Source organism: Ranitomeya imitator, chromosome 7 (genome assembly GCF_032444005.1).
Source record: "Ranitomeya imitator isolate aRanImi1 chromosome 7, aRanImi1.pri, whole genome shotgun sequence".
Taxonomy (NCBI): Eukaryota; Metazoa; Chordata; class Amphibia; order Anura; family Dendrobatidae; genus Ranitomeya; species Ranitomeya imitator.
In genome coordinates this window covers 140,612,755-140,625,451 of record NC_091288.1, presented here as the reverse complement: position 1 = coordinate 140,625,451, position 12,697 = coordinate 140,612,755, and the positions used below count along the sequence as shown (strand labels likewise).

Sequence of the window (12,697 nt, the reverse complement as noted above, 5' to 3'; positions counted from 1 at the left end):
AAAAAGGAAGAAAGATGGCATCAAGCATGACCACTTAAAATCAGTGGATTTTATTTTGAAATTCCTCCTCTTTATGCATCTGACTCGCTAAGCAGGCTTTCTAAAGTATCACACCTTTTTGTCCTTTGGCTTAGTTGGTCTAAGCGCCTGTTTAGTAAACAGAAAATCTTGATTTCGAACGTCAGCAGTGGTTTTCTTTCTTCATCTCAGTTTGGGTCATTTTAGCCAAAAAAAAGTGGACTTTTGTTCTTGTATGACATTAAACAAGTCTTTACCACAGTCATAACATAGTGCAGTTGAGAGAAAAAAAATTTCTGCTGTCGAAACGCTTAAAAAGGAATTAGACGATATAACTTTCTTTAGAGAATAAAGGATGGCATCAAGCATTTCAAAATAAAACCAGTGGAATTACACTTCTAACTCTGCAAAGTTTGATAGCAGCTTTCTTAAAAAGGAAGATAAACTTTCAAGCTTGTCGTATCTACCGCTTTGGCTAGAAATGAAAACAACATGAAACAAGCAGATTAAACCAACGAGGATGGGATTCAAACCCATGCAAGCAGAGCACAATAGATTAGCAGTCCATCAGCCTTAACCACTCGGCCACCTTGTCTACATGGCGCACATGCACTAAGGAGAAAAGATGTAATGATTATTTTTACGGGTCAGTGTGTTTTCGTTGAAGATATTACAGTGTCTATTCTTTACAGTTAGATTGGGGCAAACTCTTTTGGCCCTGCTGTGGCATTCCTTCAATCTGCCTATTCTGTGTCATAACTTGGAAGAAAAACAAGTACCAAATTGAAGCTGTGCTAGAAGATGGATCATTCAATTATGGAACTTCAAAACCCAAGGCCTTGTCATCGATCCAGATTCTATTGCATTTTGCAAATTGTCAATGTCGTTGAATGAATGCTATTCATAATTTACTTGGTTTCTTAATTGTCATGACTGAGAATGAAATCCTGTTCCACGTTTCTGTGTGCACGGAATGAAACTCAACTCAATGTTGTCTTGGTAAGTTAACCACTTGAAAGGTTTGATCGGTGCTTACATCTTCCCTAGATTTCATAGGCTTTCCAGCTTGTGGTGCTGTGGCTTAGTTGGTTAAAGCGCCTGTCTAGTAAACAGGAGATCCTGAGTTCGAATCTCCGCAGTGCCTTGTTTTCATCATCTCAATAAGAAACTTCATATCTTAAAAATGAGAATTTCACTTGCATGAAACCTCAAAGTTACCTTGGCTACCTCTTTACTGATAGTGCAATTGTGAGATGAAGAATGTCTTCTGTATATGGGCCAAAAAGGAAGAAAGATGGCATCAAGCATGACCACTTAAAATCAGTGGATTTTATTTTGAAATTCCTCCTCTTTATGCATCTGACTCGCTAAGCAGGCTTTCTAAAGTATCACACCTTTTTGTCCTTTGGCTTAGTTGGTCTAAGCGCCTGTTTAGTAAACAGAAAATCTTGATTTCGAACGTCAGCAGTGGTTTTCTTTCTTCATCTCAGTTTGGGTCATTTTAGCCAAAAAAAAGTGGACTTTTGTTCTTGTATGACATTAAACAAGTCTTTACCACAGTCATAACATAGTGCAGTTGAGAGAAAAAAAATTTCTGCTGTCGAAACGCTTAAAAAGGAATTAGACGATATAACTTTCTTTAGAGAATAAAGGATGGCATCAAGCATTTCAAAATAAAACCAGTGGAATTACACTTCTAACTCTGCAAAGTTTGATAGCAGCTTTCTTAAAAAGGAAGATAAACTTTCAAGCTAGTCGTATCTACCGCTTTGGCTAGAAATGAAAACAACATGAAACAAGCAGATTAAACCGACGAGGATGGGATTCAAACCCATGCAAGCAGAGCACAATAGATTAGCAGTCCATCAGCCTTAACCACTCGGCCACCTCGTCTACATGGCGCACATGCGCTAAGGAGAAAAGATGTAATGATTATTTTTACGGGTCAGTGTGTTTTCGTTGAAGATATTACAGTGTCTATTCTTTACAGTTAGATTGGGGCAAACTCTTTTGGCCCTGCTGTGGCATTCCTTCAATCTGCCTATTCTGTCATAACTTGGAAGAAAAACAAGTACCAAATTGAAGCTGTGCTAGAAGATGGATCATTCAATTATGGAACTTCAAAACCCAAGGCCTTGTCATCGATCCAGATTCTATTGCATTTTGCAAATTGTCAATGTCGTTGAATGAATGCTATTCATAATTTACTTGGTTTCTTAATTGTCTTGACTGAGAATGAAATCCTGTTCCACATTTCTGTGTGCACGGAATGAAACTCAACTCAATGTTGTCTTGTTAAGTTAACCACTTGAAAGGTTTGATCGGTGCTTACATCTTCCCTAGATTTCATAGGCTTTCCAGCTTGTGGTGCTGTGGCTTAGTTGGTTAAAGCGCCTGTCTAGTAAACAGGAGATCCTGAATTCGAATCTCCGCAGTGCCTTGTTTTCATCATCTCAATAAGAAACTTCCTATCTTAAAAATGAGAATTTCACTTGCATGAAACCTCAAAGTTACCTTGGCTACCTCTTTACTGATAGTGCAATTGTGAGATGAAGAATGTCTTCTGTATATGGGCCAAAAAGGAAGAAAGATGGCATCAAGCATGACCACTTAAAATCAGTGGATTTTATTTTGAAATTCCTCCTTTTTATGCATCTGACTCGCTAAGCAGGCTTTCTAAAGTATCACACCTTTTTGTCCTTTGGCTTAGTTGGTCTAAGCGCCTGTTTAGTAAACAGAAAATCTTGATTTCGAACGTCAGCAGTGGTTTTCTTTCTTCATCTCAGTTTGGGTCATTTTAGCCAAAAAAAAGTGGACTTTTGTTCTTGTATGACATTAAACAAGTCTTTACCACAGTCATAACATAGTGCAGTTGAGAGAAAAAAAATTTCTGCTGTCGAAACGCTTAAAAAGGAATTAGACGATATAACTTTCTTTAGAGAATAAAGGATGGCATCAAGCATTTCAAAATAAAACCAGTGGAATTACACTTCTAACTCTGCAAAGTTTGATAGCAGCTTTCTTAAAAAGGAAGATAAACTTTCAAGCTAGTCGTATCTACCGCTTTGGCTAGAAATGAAAACAACATGAAACAAGCAGATTAAACCGACGAGGATGGGATTCAAACCCATGCAAGCAGAGCACAATGGATTAGCAGTCCATCAGCCTTAACCACTCGGCCACCTCGTCTACATGGCGCACATGCGCTAAGGAGAAAAGATGTAATGATTATTTTTACGGGTCAGTGTGTTTTCGTTGAAGATATTACAGTGTCTATTCTTTACAGTTAGATTGGGGCAAACTCTTTTGGCCCTGCTGTGGCATTCCTTCAATCTGCCTATTCTGTCATAACTTGGAAGAAAAACAAGTACCAAATTGAAGCTGTGCTAGAAGATGGATCATTCAATTATGGAACTTCAAAACCCAAGGCCTTGTCATCGATCCAGATTCTATTGCATTTTGCAAATTGTCAATGTCGTTGAATGAATGCTATTCATAATTTACTTGGTTTCTTAATAGTGTTGAGCGATACCGTCCGATACTTGAAAGTATCGGTATCGGATAGTATCGGCCGATACCCGAAAAATATCGGATATCGCCGATACCGATATCCGATACCAATACAAGTCAATGGGACATCAAGTATCGGAATGTATCCTCATGGATCCCAGGGTCTGAAGGAGAGGAAACTCTCCTTCAGGCCCTGGGATCCATATTAAAGTGTAAAATAAAGAATTAAAATAAAAAATATTGTTATATTCACCTCTCCGGCGGCCCCTGGACATCAGCGGGAGGATCCGGCGTCCGGCACGGCTTCTTTCTTCAAAATGCGCGCCTTCAGGACCTGTGGAATGACGTCCCGGCTTCTGATTGGTCGCGTGCCGCCCATGTGACCGCCACGCGACCAATCAGAAGCCGCGACGTCATTCCTCAGGTCCTAGAAGGCGCTCATTCTAGGACTTTAGCTGAGGAATGACGTCGCGGCTTCTGATTGGTCGCGTGGCGGTCACATGGGCGGCACGCGACCAATCAGAAGCCGGGACGTCATTCCACAGGTCCTGAAGGCGCGCATTTTGAAGAAAGAAGCCGTGCCGGACGCCGGATCCTCCCGCTGATGTCCAGGGGCCGCCGGAGAGGTGAATATAACAATATTTTTTATTTTAATTCTTTATTTTACACTTCCGATACCGATACCCGATATCACAAAAATATCGGATCTCGGTATCGGAATTCCGATACCGCAAGTATCGGCCGATACCCGATACTTGCGGTATCGGAATGCTCAACACTATTTCTTAATTGTCTTGACTGAGAATGAAATCCTGTTCCACGTTTCTGTGTGCACGGAATGAAACTCAACTCAATGTTGTCTTGTTAAGTTAACCACTTGAAAGGTTTGATCGGTGCTTACATCTTCCCTAGATTTCATAGGCTTTCCAGCTTGTGGTGCTGTGGCTTAGTTGGTTAAAGCGCCTGTCTAGTAAACAGGAGATCCTGAATTCGAATCTCCGCAGTGCCTTGTTTTCATCATCTCAATAAGAAACTTCCTATCTTAAAAATGAGAATTTCACTTGCATGAAACCTCAAATTTACCTTGGCTACGTCTTTACTCATAGTGCAGTTGTGAGATGAAGAATGTCTTCTGTATATGGGCCAAAAAGGAAGAAAGATGGCATCAAGCATGACCACTTAAATTCAGTGGATTTTATTTTGAAATTCCTCCTCTTTATGCATCTGACTCGCTAAGCAGGCTTTCTAAAGTATCACACCTTTTTGTCCTTTGGCTTAGTTGGTCTAAGCGCCTGTTTAGTAAACAGAAAATCTTGATTTCGAACGTCAGCAGTGGTTTTCTTTCTTCATCTAAGTTTGGGTCATTTTAGCCAAAAAAAAGTGGACTTTTGTTCTTGTATGACATTAAACAAGTCTTTACCACAGTCATAACATAGTGCAGTTGTGAGAAAAAAAATCTATGCTGTCGAAACGCTTAAAAAGGAATTAGACGATATAACTTTCTTTAGAGAATAAAGGATGGCATCAAGCATTTCAAAATAAAACCAGTGGAATTACACTTCTAACTCTGCAAAGTTTGATAGCAGCTTTCTTAAAAAGGAAGATAAACTTTCAAGCTTGTCGTATCTACCGCTTTGGCTAGAAATGAAAACAAAACAATACAACATGAAACAAGCAGATTAAACCGACGAGGATGGGATTCAAACCCATGCAAGCAGAGCACAATGGATTAGCAGTCCATCGCCTAAACCACTCGGCCACCTCGTCTACATGGCGCACATGCGCTAAGGAGAAAAGATGTAATGATTATTTTTACGGGTCAGTGTGTTTTCGTTGAAGATATTACAGTGTCTATTCTTTACAGTTAGATTGGGGCAAACTCTTTTGGCCCTGCTGTGGCATTCCTTCAATCTGCCTATTCTGTGTCATAACTTGGAAGAAAAACAAGTACCAAATTGAAGCTGTGCTAGAAGATGGATCATTCAATTATGGAACTTCAAAAGCCAAGGCCTTGTCATCGATCCAGATTCTATTGCATTTTGCAAATTGTCAATGTCGTTGAATGAATGCTATTCATAATTTACTTGGTTTCTTAATTGTCTTGACTGAGAATGAAATCCTGTTCCACGTTTCTGTGTGCACGGAATGAAACTCAACTCAATGTTGTCTTGTTAAGTTAACCACTTGAAAGGTTTGATCGGTGCTTACATCTTCCCTAGATTTCATAGGCTTTCCAGCTTGTGGTGCTGTGGCTTAGTTGGTTAAAGCGCCTGTCTAGTAAACAGGAGATCCTGAGTTTGAATCTCCGCAGTGCCTTGTTTTCATCATCTCAATAAGAAACTTATCTTAAAAATGAGAATTTCACTTGCATGAAACCTCAAATTTACCTTGGCTACCTCTTTACTGATAGTGCAATTGTGAGATGAAGAATGTCTTCTGTATATGGGCCAAAAAGGAAGAAAGATGGCATCAAGCATGACCACTTAAAATCAGTGGATTTTATTTTGAAATTCCTCCTCTTTATGCATCTGACTCGCTAAGCAGGCTTTCTAAAGTATCACACCTTTTTGTCCTTTGGCTTAGTTGGTCTAAGCGCCTGTTTAGTAAACAGAAAATCTTGATTTCGAACGTCAGCAGTGGTTTTCTTTCTTCATCTCAGTTTGGGTCATTTTAGCCAAAAAAAAGTGGACTTTTGTTCTTGTATGACATTAAACAAGTCTTTACCACAGTCATAACATAGTGCAGTTGAGAGAAAAAAAATTTCTGCTGTCGAAACGCTTAAAAAGGAATTAGACGATATAACTTTCTTTAGAGAATGAAGGATGGCATCAAGCATTTCAAAATAAAACCAGTGGAATTACACTTCTAACTCTGCAAAGTTTGATAGCAGCTTTCTTAAAAAGGAAGATAAACTTTCAAGCTTGACGTATCTACCGCTTTGGCTAGAAATGAAAACAAAACAATACAACATGAAACAAGCAGATTTAACCGACGAGGATGGGATTCAAACCCATGCATGCAGAGCACAATGGATTAGCAGTCCATCGCCTTAACCACTCGGCCACCTCGTCCACATGGCGCACATGTGCTAAGGAGAAAAGATGTAAAGATTATTTTTACGGGTCAGTGTGTTTTCGTTGACGATATTTCAGTGTCTATTCTTTACAGTTAGATTGGGGCAAACTCTTTTGGCCCTGCTGTGGCATTCCTTCAATCTGCCTATTCTGTCATAACTTGGAAGAAAAACAAGTACCAAATTGAAGCTGTGCTAGAAGATGGATCATTCAATTATGGAACTTCAAAACCCAAGGCCTTGTCATCGATCCAGATTCTATTGCATTTTGCAAATTGTCAATGTCGTTAAATGAATGCTATTCATAATTTACTTGGTTTCTTAATTGTCATGACTGAGAATGAAATCCTGTTCCACGTTTCTGTGTGCACGGAATGAAACTCAACTCAATGTTGTCTTGTTAAGTTAACCACTTGAAAGGTTTGATCGGTGCTTACATCTTCCCTAGATTTCATAGGCTTTCCAGCTTGTGGTGCTGTGGCTTAGTTGGTTAAAGCGCCTGTCTAGTAAACAGGAGATCCTGAATTCGAATCTCCGCAGTGCCTTGTTTTCATCATCTCAATAAGAAACTTCCTATCTTAAAAATGAGAATTTCACTTGCATGAAACCTCAAAGTTACCTTGGCTACCTCTTTACTGATAGTGCAATTGTGAGATGAAGAATGTCTTCTGTATATGGGCCAAAAAGGAAGAAAGATGGCATCAAGCATGACCACTTAAAATCAGTGGATTTTATTTTGAAATTCCTCCTCTTTATGCATCTGACTCGCTAAGCAGGCTTTCTAAAGTATCACACCTTTTTGTCCTTTGGCTTAGTTGGTCTAAGCGCCTGTTTAGTAAACAGAAAATCTTGATTTCGAACGTCAGCAGTGGTTTTCTTTCTTCATCTCAGTTTGGGTCATTTTAGCCCAAAAAAAGTGGACTTTTGTTCTTGTATGACATTAAACAAGTCTTTACCACAGTCATAACATAGTGCAGTTGAGAGAAAAAAAATTTCTGCTGTCGAAACGCTTAAAAAGGAATTAAACGATATAACTTTCTTTAGAGAATGAAGGATGGCATCAAGCATTTCAAAATAAAACCAGTGGAATTACACTTCTAACTCTGCAAAGTTTGATAGCAGCTTTCTTAAAAAGGAAGATAAACTTTCAAGCTTGACGTATCTACCGCTTTGGCTACAAATGAAAACAAAACAATACAACATGAAACAAGCAGATTTAACCGACGAGGATGGGATTCAAACCCATGCATGCAGAGCACAATGGATTAGCAGTCCATCGCCTTAACCACTCGGCCACCTCGTCTACATGGCACACATGTGCTAAGGAGAAAAGATGTAATGATTATTTTTACGGGTCAGTGTGTTTTCGTTGAAGATATTTCAGTGTCTATTCTTTACAGTTAGATTGGGGCAAACTCTTTTGGCCCTGCTGTGGCATTCCTTCAATCTGCCTATTCTGTCATAACTTGGAAGAAAAACAAGTACCAAATTGAAGCTGTGCTAGAAGATGGATCATTCAATTATGGAACTTCAAAACCCAAGGCCTTGTCATCGATCCAGATTCTATTGCATTTTGCAAATTGTCAATGTCGTTAAATGAATGCTATTCATAATTTACTTGGTTTCTTAATTGTCATGACTGAGAATGAAATCCTGTTCCACATTTCTGTGTGCACGGAATGAAACTCAACTCAATGTTGTCTTGTTAAGTTAACCACTTGAAAGGTTTGATCGGTGCTTACATCTTCCCTAGATTTCACAGGCTTTCCAGCTTGTGGTGCTGTGGCTTAGTTGGTTAAAGCGCCTGTCTGGTAAACAGGAGATACTGAGTTCGAATCTCAGCAGTGCCTTGTTTTCATCATCTCTAAAAGAAACTTCCTATCTTAAAAATGGGAATTTCACTTGCATGAAACCTCAAATTTACCTTGGCTACGTTTTTACTCATAGTGCAGTTGTGAGATGAAGAATGTCTTCTGTATATGGGCCAAAAAGGAAGAAAGATGGCATCAAGCATGACCACTTAAATTCAGTGGATTTTATTTTGAAATTCCTCCTCTTTATGCATCTGACTCGCTAAGCAGGCTTTCTAAAGTATCACACCTTTTTGTCCTTTGGCTTAGTTGGTCTAAGCGCCTGTTTAGTAAACAGAAAATCTTGATTTCGAACGTCAGCAGTGGTTTTCTTTCTTCATCTAAGTTTGGGTCATTTTAGCCAAAAAAAAGTGGACTTTTGTTCTTGTATGACATTAAACAAGTCTTTACCACAGTCATAACATAGTGCAGTTGTGAGAAAAAAAATCTATGCTGTCGAAACGCTTAAAAAGGAATTAGACGATATAACTTTCTTTAGAGAATAAAGGATGGCATCAAGCATTTCAAAATAAAACCAGTGGAATTACACTTCTAACTCTGCAAAGTTTGATAGCAGCTTTCTTAAAAAGGAAGATAAACTTTCAAGCTTGTCGTATCTACCGCTTTGGCTAGAAATGAAAACAAAACAATACAACATGAAACAAGCAGATTAAATCGACGAGGATGGGATTCAAACCCATGCAAGCAGAGCACAATGGATTAGCAGTCCATCGCCTAAACCACTCGGCCACCTCGTCTACATGGCGCACATGCGCTAAGGAGAAAAGATGTAATGATTATTTTTACGGGTCAGTGTGTTTTCGTTGAAGATATTACAGTGTCTATTCTTTACAGTTAGATTGGGGCAAACTCTTTTGGCCCTGCTGTGGCATTCCTTCAATCTGCCTATTCTGTGTCATAACTTGGAAGAAAAACAAGTACCAAATTGAAGCTGTGCTAGAAGATGGATCATTCAATTATGGAACTTCAAAACCCAAGGCCTTGTCATCGATCCAGATTCTATTGCATTTTGCAAATTGTCAATGTCGTTGAATGAATGCTATTCATAATTTACTTGGTTTCTTAATTGTCTTGACTGAGAATGAAATCCTGTTCCACGTTTCTGTGTGCACGGAATGAAACTCAACTCAATGTTGTCTTGTTAAGTTAACCACTTGAAAGGTTTGATCGGTGCTTACATCTTCCCTAGATTTCATAGGCTTTCCAGCTTGTGGTGCTGTGGTTTAGTTGGTTAAAGCGCCTGTCTAGTAAACAGGAGATCCTGAGTTCGAATCTCCGCAGTGCCTTGTTTTCATCATCTCAATAAGAAACTTATCTTAAAAATGAGAATTTCACTTGCATGAAACCTCAAATTTACCTTGGCTACGTCTTTACTCATAGTGCAGTTGTGAGATGAAGAATGTCTTCTGTATATGGGCCAAAAAGGAAGAACGATGGCATCAAGCATGACCACTTAAATTCAGTGGATTTTATTTTGAAATTCCTCCTCTTTATGCATCTGACTCGCTAAGCAGGCTTTCTAAAGTATCACACCCTTTTGTCCTTTGGCTTAGTTGGTCTAAGCGCCTGTTTAGTAAACAGAAAATCTTGATTTCGAACGTCAGCAGTGGTTTTCTTTCTTCATCTCAGTTTGGGTCATTTTAGCCAAAAAAAAGTGGACTTTTGTTCTTGTATGACATTAAACAAGTCTTTACCACAGTCATAACATAGTGCAGTTGAGAGAAAAAAAATTTCTGCTGTCGAAACGCTTAAAAAGGAATTAGACGATATAACTTTCTTTAGAGAATGAAGGATGGCATCAAGCATTTCAAAATAAAACCAGTGGAATTACACTTCTAACTCTGCAAAGTTTGATAGCAGCTTTCTTAAAAAGGAAGATAAACTTTCAAGCTTGACGTATCTACCGCTTTGGCTAGAAATGAAAACAAAACAATACAACATGAAACAAGCAGATTTAACCGACGAGGATGGGATTCAAACCCATGCATGCAGAGCACAATGGATTAGCAGTCCATCGCCTTAACCACTCGGCCACCTCGTCCACATGGCGCACATGTGCTAAGGAGAAAAGATGTAAAGATTATTTTTACGGGTCAGTGTGTTTTCGTTGACGATATTTCAGTGTCTATTCTTTACAGTTAGATTGGGGCAAACTCTTTTGGCCCTGCTGTGGCATTCCTTCAATCTGCCTATTCTGTCATAACTTGGAAGAAAAACAAGTACCAAATTGAAGCTGTGCTAGAAGATGGATCATTCAATTATGGAACTTCAAAACCCAAGGCCTTGTCATCGATCCAGATTCTATTGCATTTTGCAAATTGTCAATGTCGTTAAATGAATGCTATTCATAATTTACTTGGTTTCTTAATTGTCATGACTGAGAATGAAATCCTGTTCCACGTTTCTGTGTGCACGGAATGAAACTCAACTCAATGTTGTCTTGTTAAGTTAACCACTTGAAAGGTTTGATCGGTGCTTACATCTTCCCTAGATTTCATAGGCTTTCCAGCTTGTGGTGCTGTGGCTTAGTTGGTTAAAGCGCCTGTCTAGTAAACAGGAGATCCTGAGTTCGAATCTCCGCAGTGCCTTGTTTTCATCATCTCTAAAAGAAACTTCCTATCTTAAAAATGGGAATTTCACTTGCATGAAACCTCTAATTTACCTTGGCTACGTCTTTACTCATAGTGCAGTTGTGAGATGAAGAATGTCTTCTGTATATGGGCCAAAAAGGAAGAAAGATGGCATCAAGCATGACCACTTAAATTCAGTGGATTTTATTTTGAAATTCCTCCTCTTTATGCATCTGACTCGCTAAGCAGGCTTTCTAAAGTATCACACCTTTCTGTCCTTTGGCTTAGTTGGTCTAAGCGCCTGTTTAGTAAACAGAAAATCTTGATTTCGAACGTCAGCAGTGGTTTTCTTTCTTCATCTCAGTTTGGGTCATTTTAGCCAAAAAAAAGTGGACTTTTGTTCTTGTATGACATTAAACAAGTCTTTACCACAGTCATAACATAGTGCAGTTGAGAGAAAAAAAATTTCTGCTGTCGAAACGCTTAAAAAGGAATTAGACGATATAACTTTCTTTAGAGAATGAAGGATGGCATCAAGCATTTCAAAATAAAACCAGTGGAATTACACTTCTAACTCTGCAAAGTTTGATAGCAGCTTTCTTAAAAAGGAAGATAAACTTTCAAGCTTGACGTATCTACCGCTTTGGCTACAAATGAAAACAAAACAATACAACATGAAACAAGCAGATTTAACCGACGAGGATGGGATTCAAACCCATGCATGCAGAGCACAATGGATTAGCAGTCCATCGCCTTAACCACTCGGCCACCTCGTCTACATGGCGCACATGTGCTAAGGAGAAAAGATGTAATGATCATTTTTACGGGTCAGTGTGTTTTCGTTGTTGATATTTCAGTGTCTATTCTTTACAGTTAGATTGGGGCAAACTCTTTTGGCCCTGCTGTGGCATTCCTTCAATCTGCCTATTCTGTCATAACTTGGAAGAAAAACAAGTACCAAATTGAAGCTGTGCTAGAAGATGGATCATTCAATTATGGAACTTCAAAACCCAAGGCCTTGTCATCGATCCAGATTCTATTGCATTTTGCAAATTGTCAATGTCGTTAAATGAATGCTATTCATAATTTACTTGGTTTCTTAATTGTCATGACTGAGAATGAAATCCTGTTCCACGTTTCTGTGTGCACGGAATGAAACTCAACTCAATGTTGTCTTGTTAAGTTAACCACTTGAAAGGTTTGATCGGTGCTTACATCTTCCCTAGATTTCATAGGCTTTCCAGCTTGTGGTGCTGTGGCTTAGTTGGTTAAAGCGCCTGTCTAGTAAACAGGAGATCCTGAGTTCGAATCTCCGCAGTGCCTTGTTTTCATCATCTCTAAAAGAAACTTCCTATCTTAAAAATGGGAATTTCACTTGCATGAAACCTCTAATTTACCTTGGCTACGTCTTTACTCATAGTGCAGTTGTGAGATGAAGAATGTCTTCTGTATATGGGCCAAAAAGGAAGAAAGATGGCATCAAGCATGACCACTTAAATTCAGTGGATTTTATTTTGAAATTCCTCCTCTTTATGCATCTGACTCGCTAAGCAGGCTTTCTAAAGTATCACACCTTTTTGTCCTTTGGCTTAGTTGGTCTAAGCGCCTGTTTAGTAAACAGAAAATCTTGATTTCGAACGTCAGCAGTGGTTTTC

The 12,697-nt window shown here is 39.0% G+C and overlaps 1 non-coding gene across 1 annotated transcript; it reads left to right on the top strand.

Moving 5' to 3' along the window:
* Positions 1 to 8,377: 8,377 nt before the first annotated feature.
* On the top strand, positions 8,378 to 8,451 carry TRNAT-GGU (transfer RNA threonine (anticodon GGU)). Its single transcript has one exon. It is a non-coding gene; the product is annotated as a tRNA-Thr (tRNA).
* Positions 8,452 to 12,697: the final 4,246 nt, after the last annotated feature.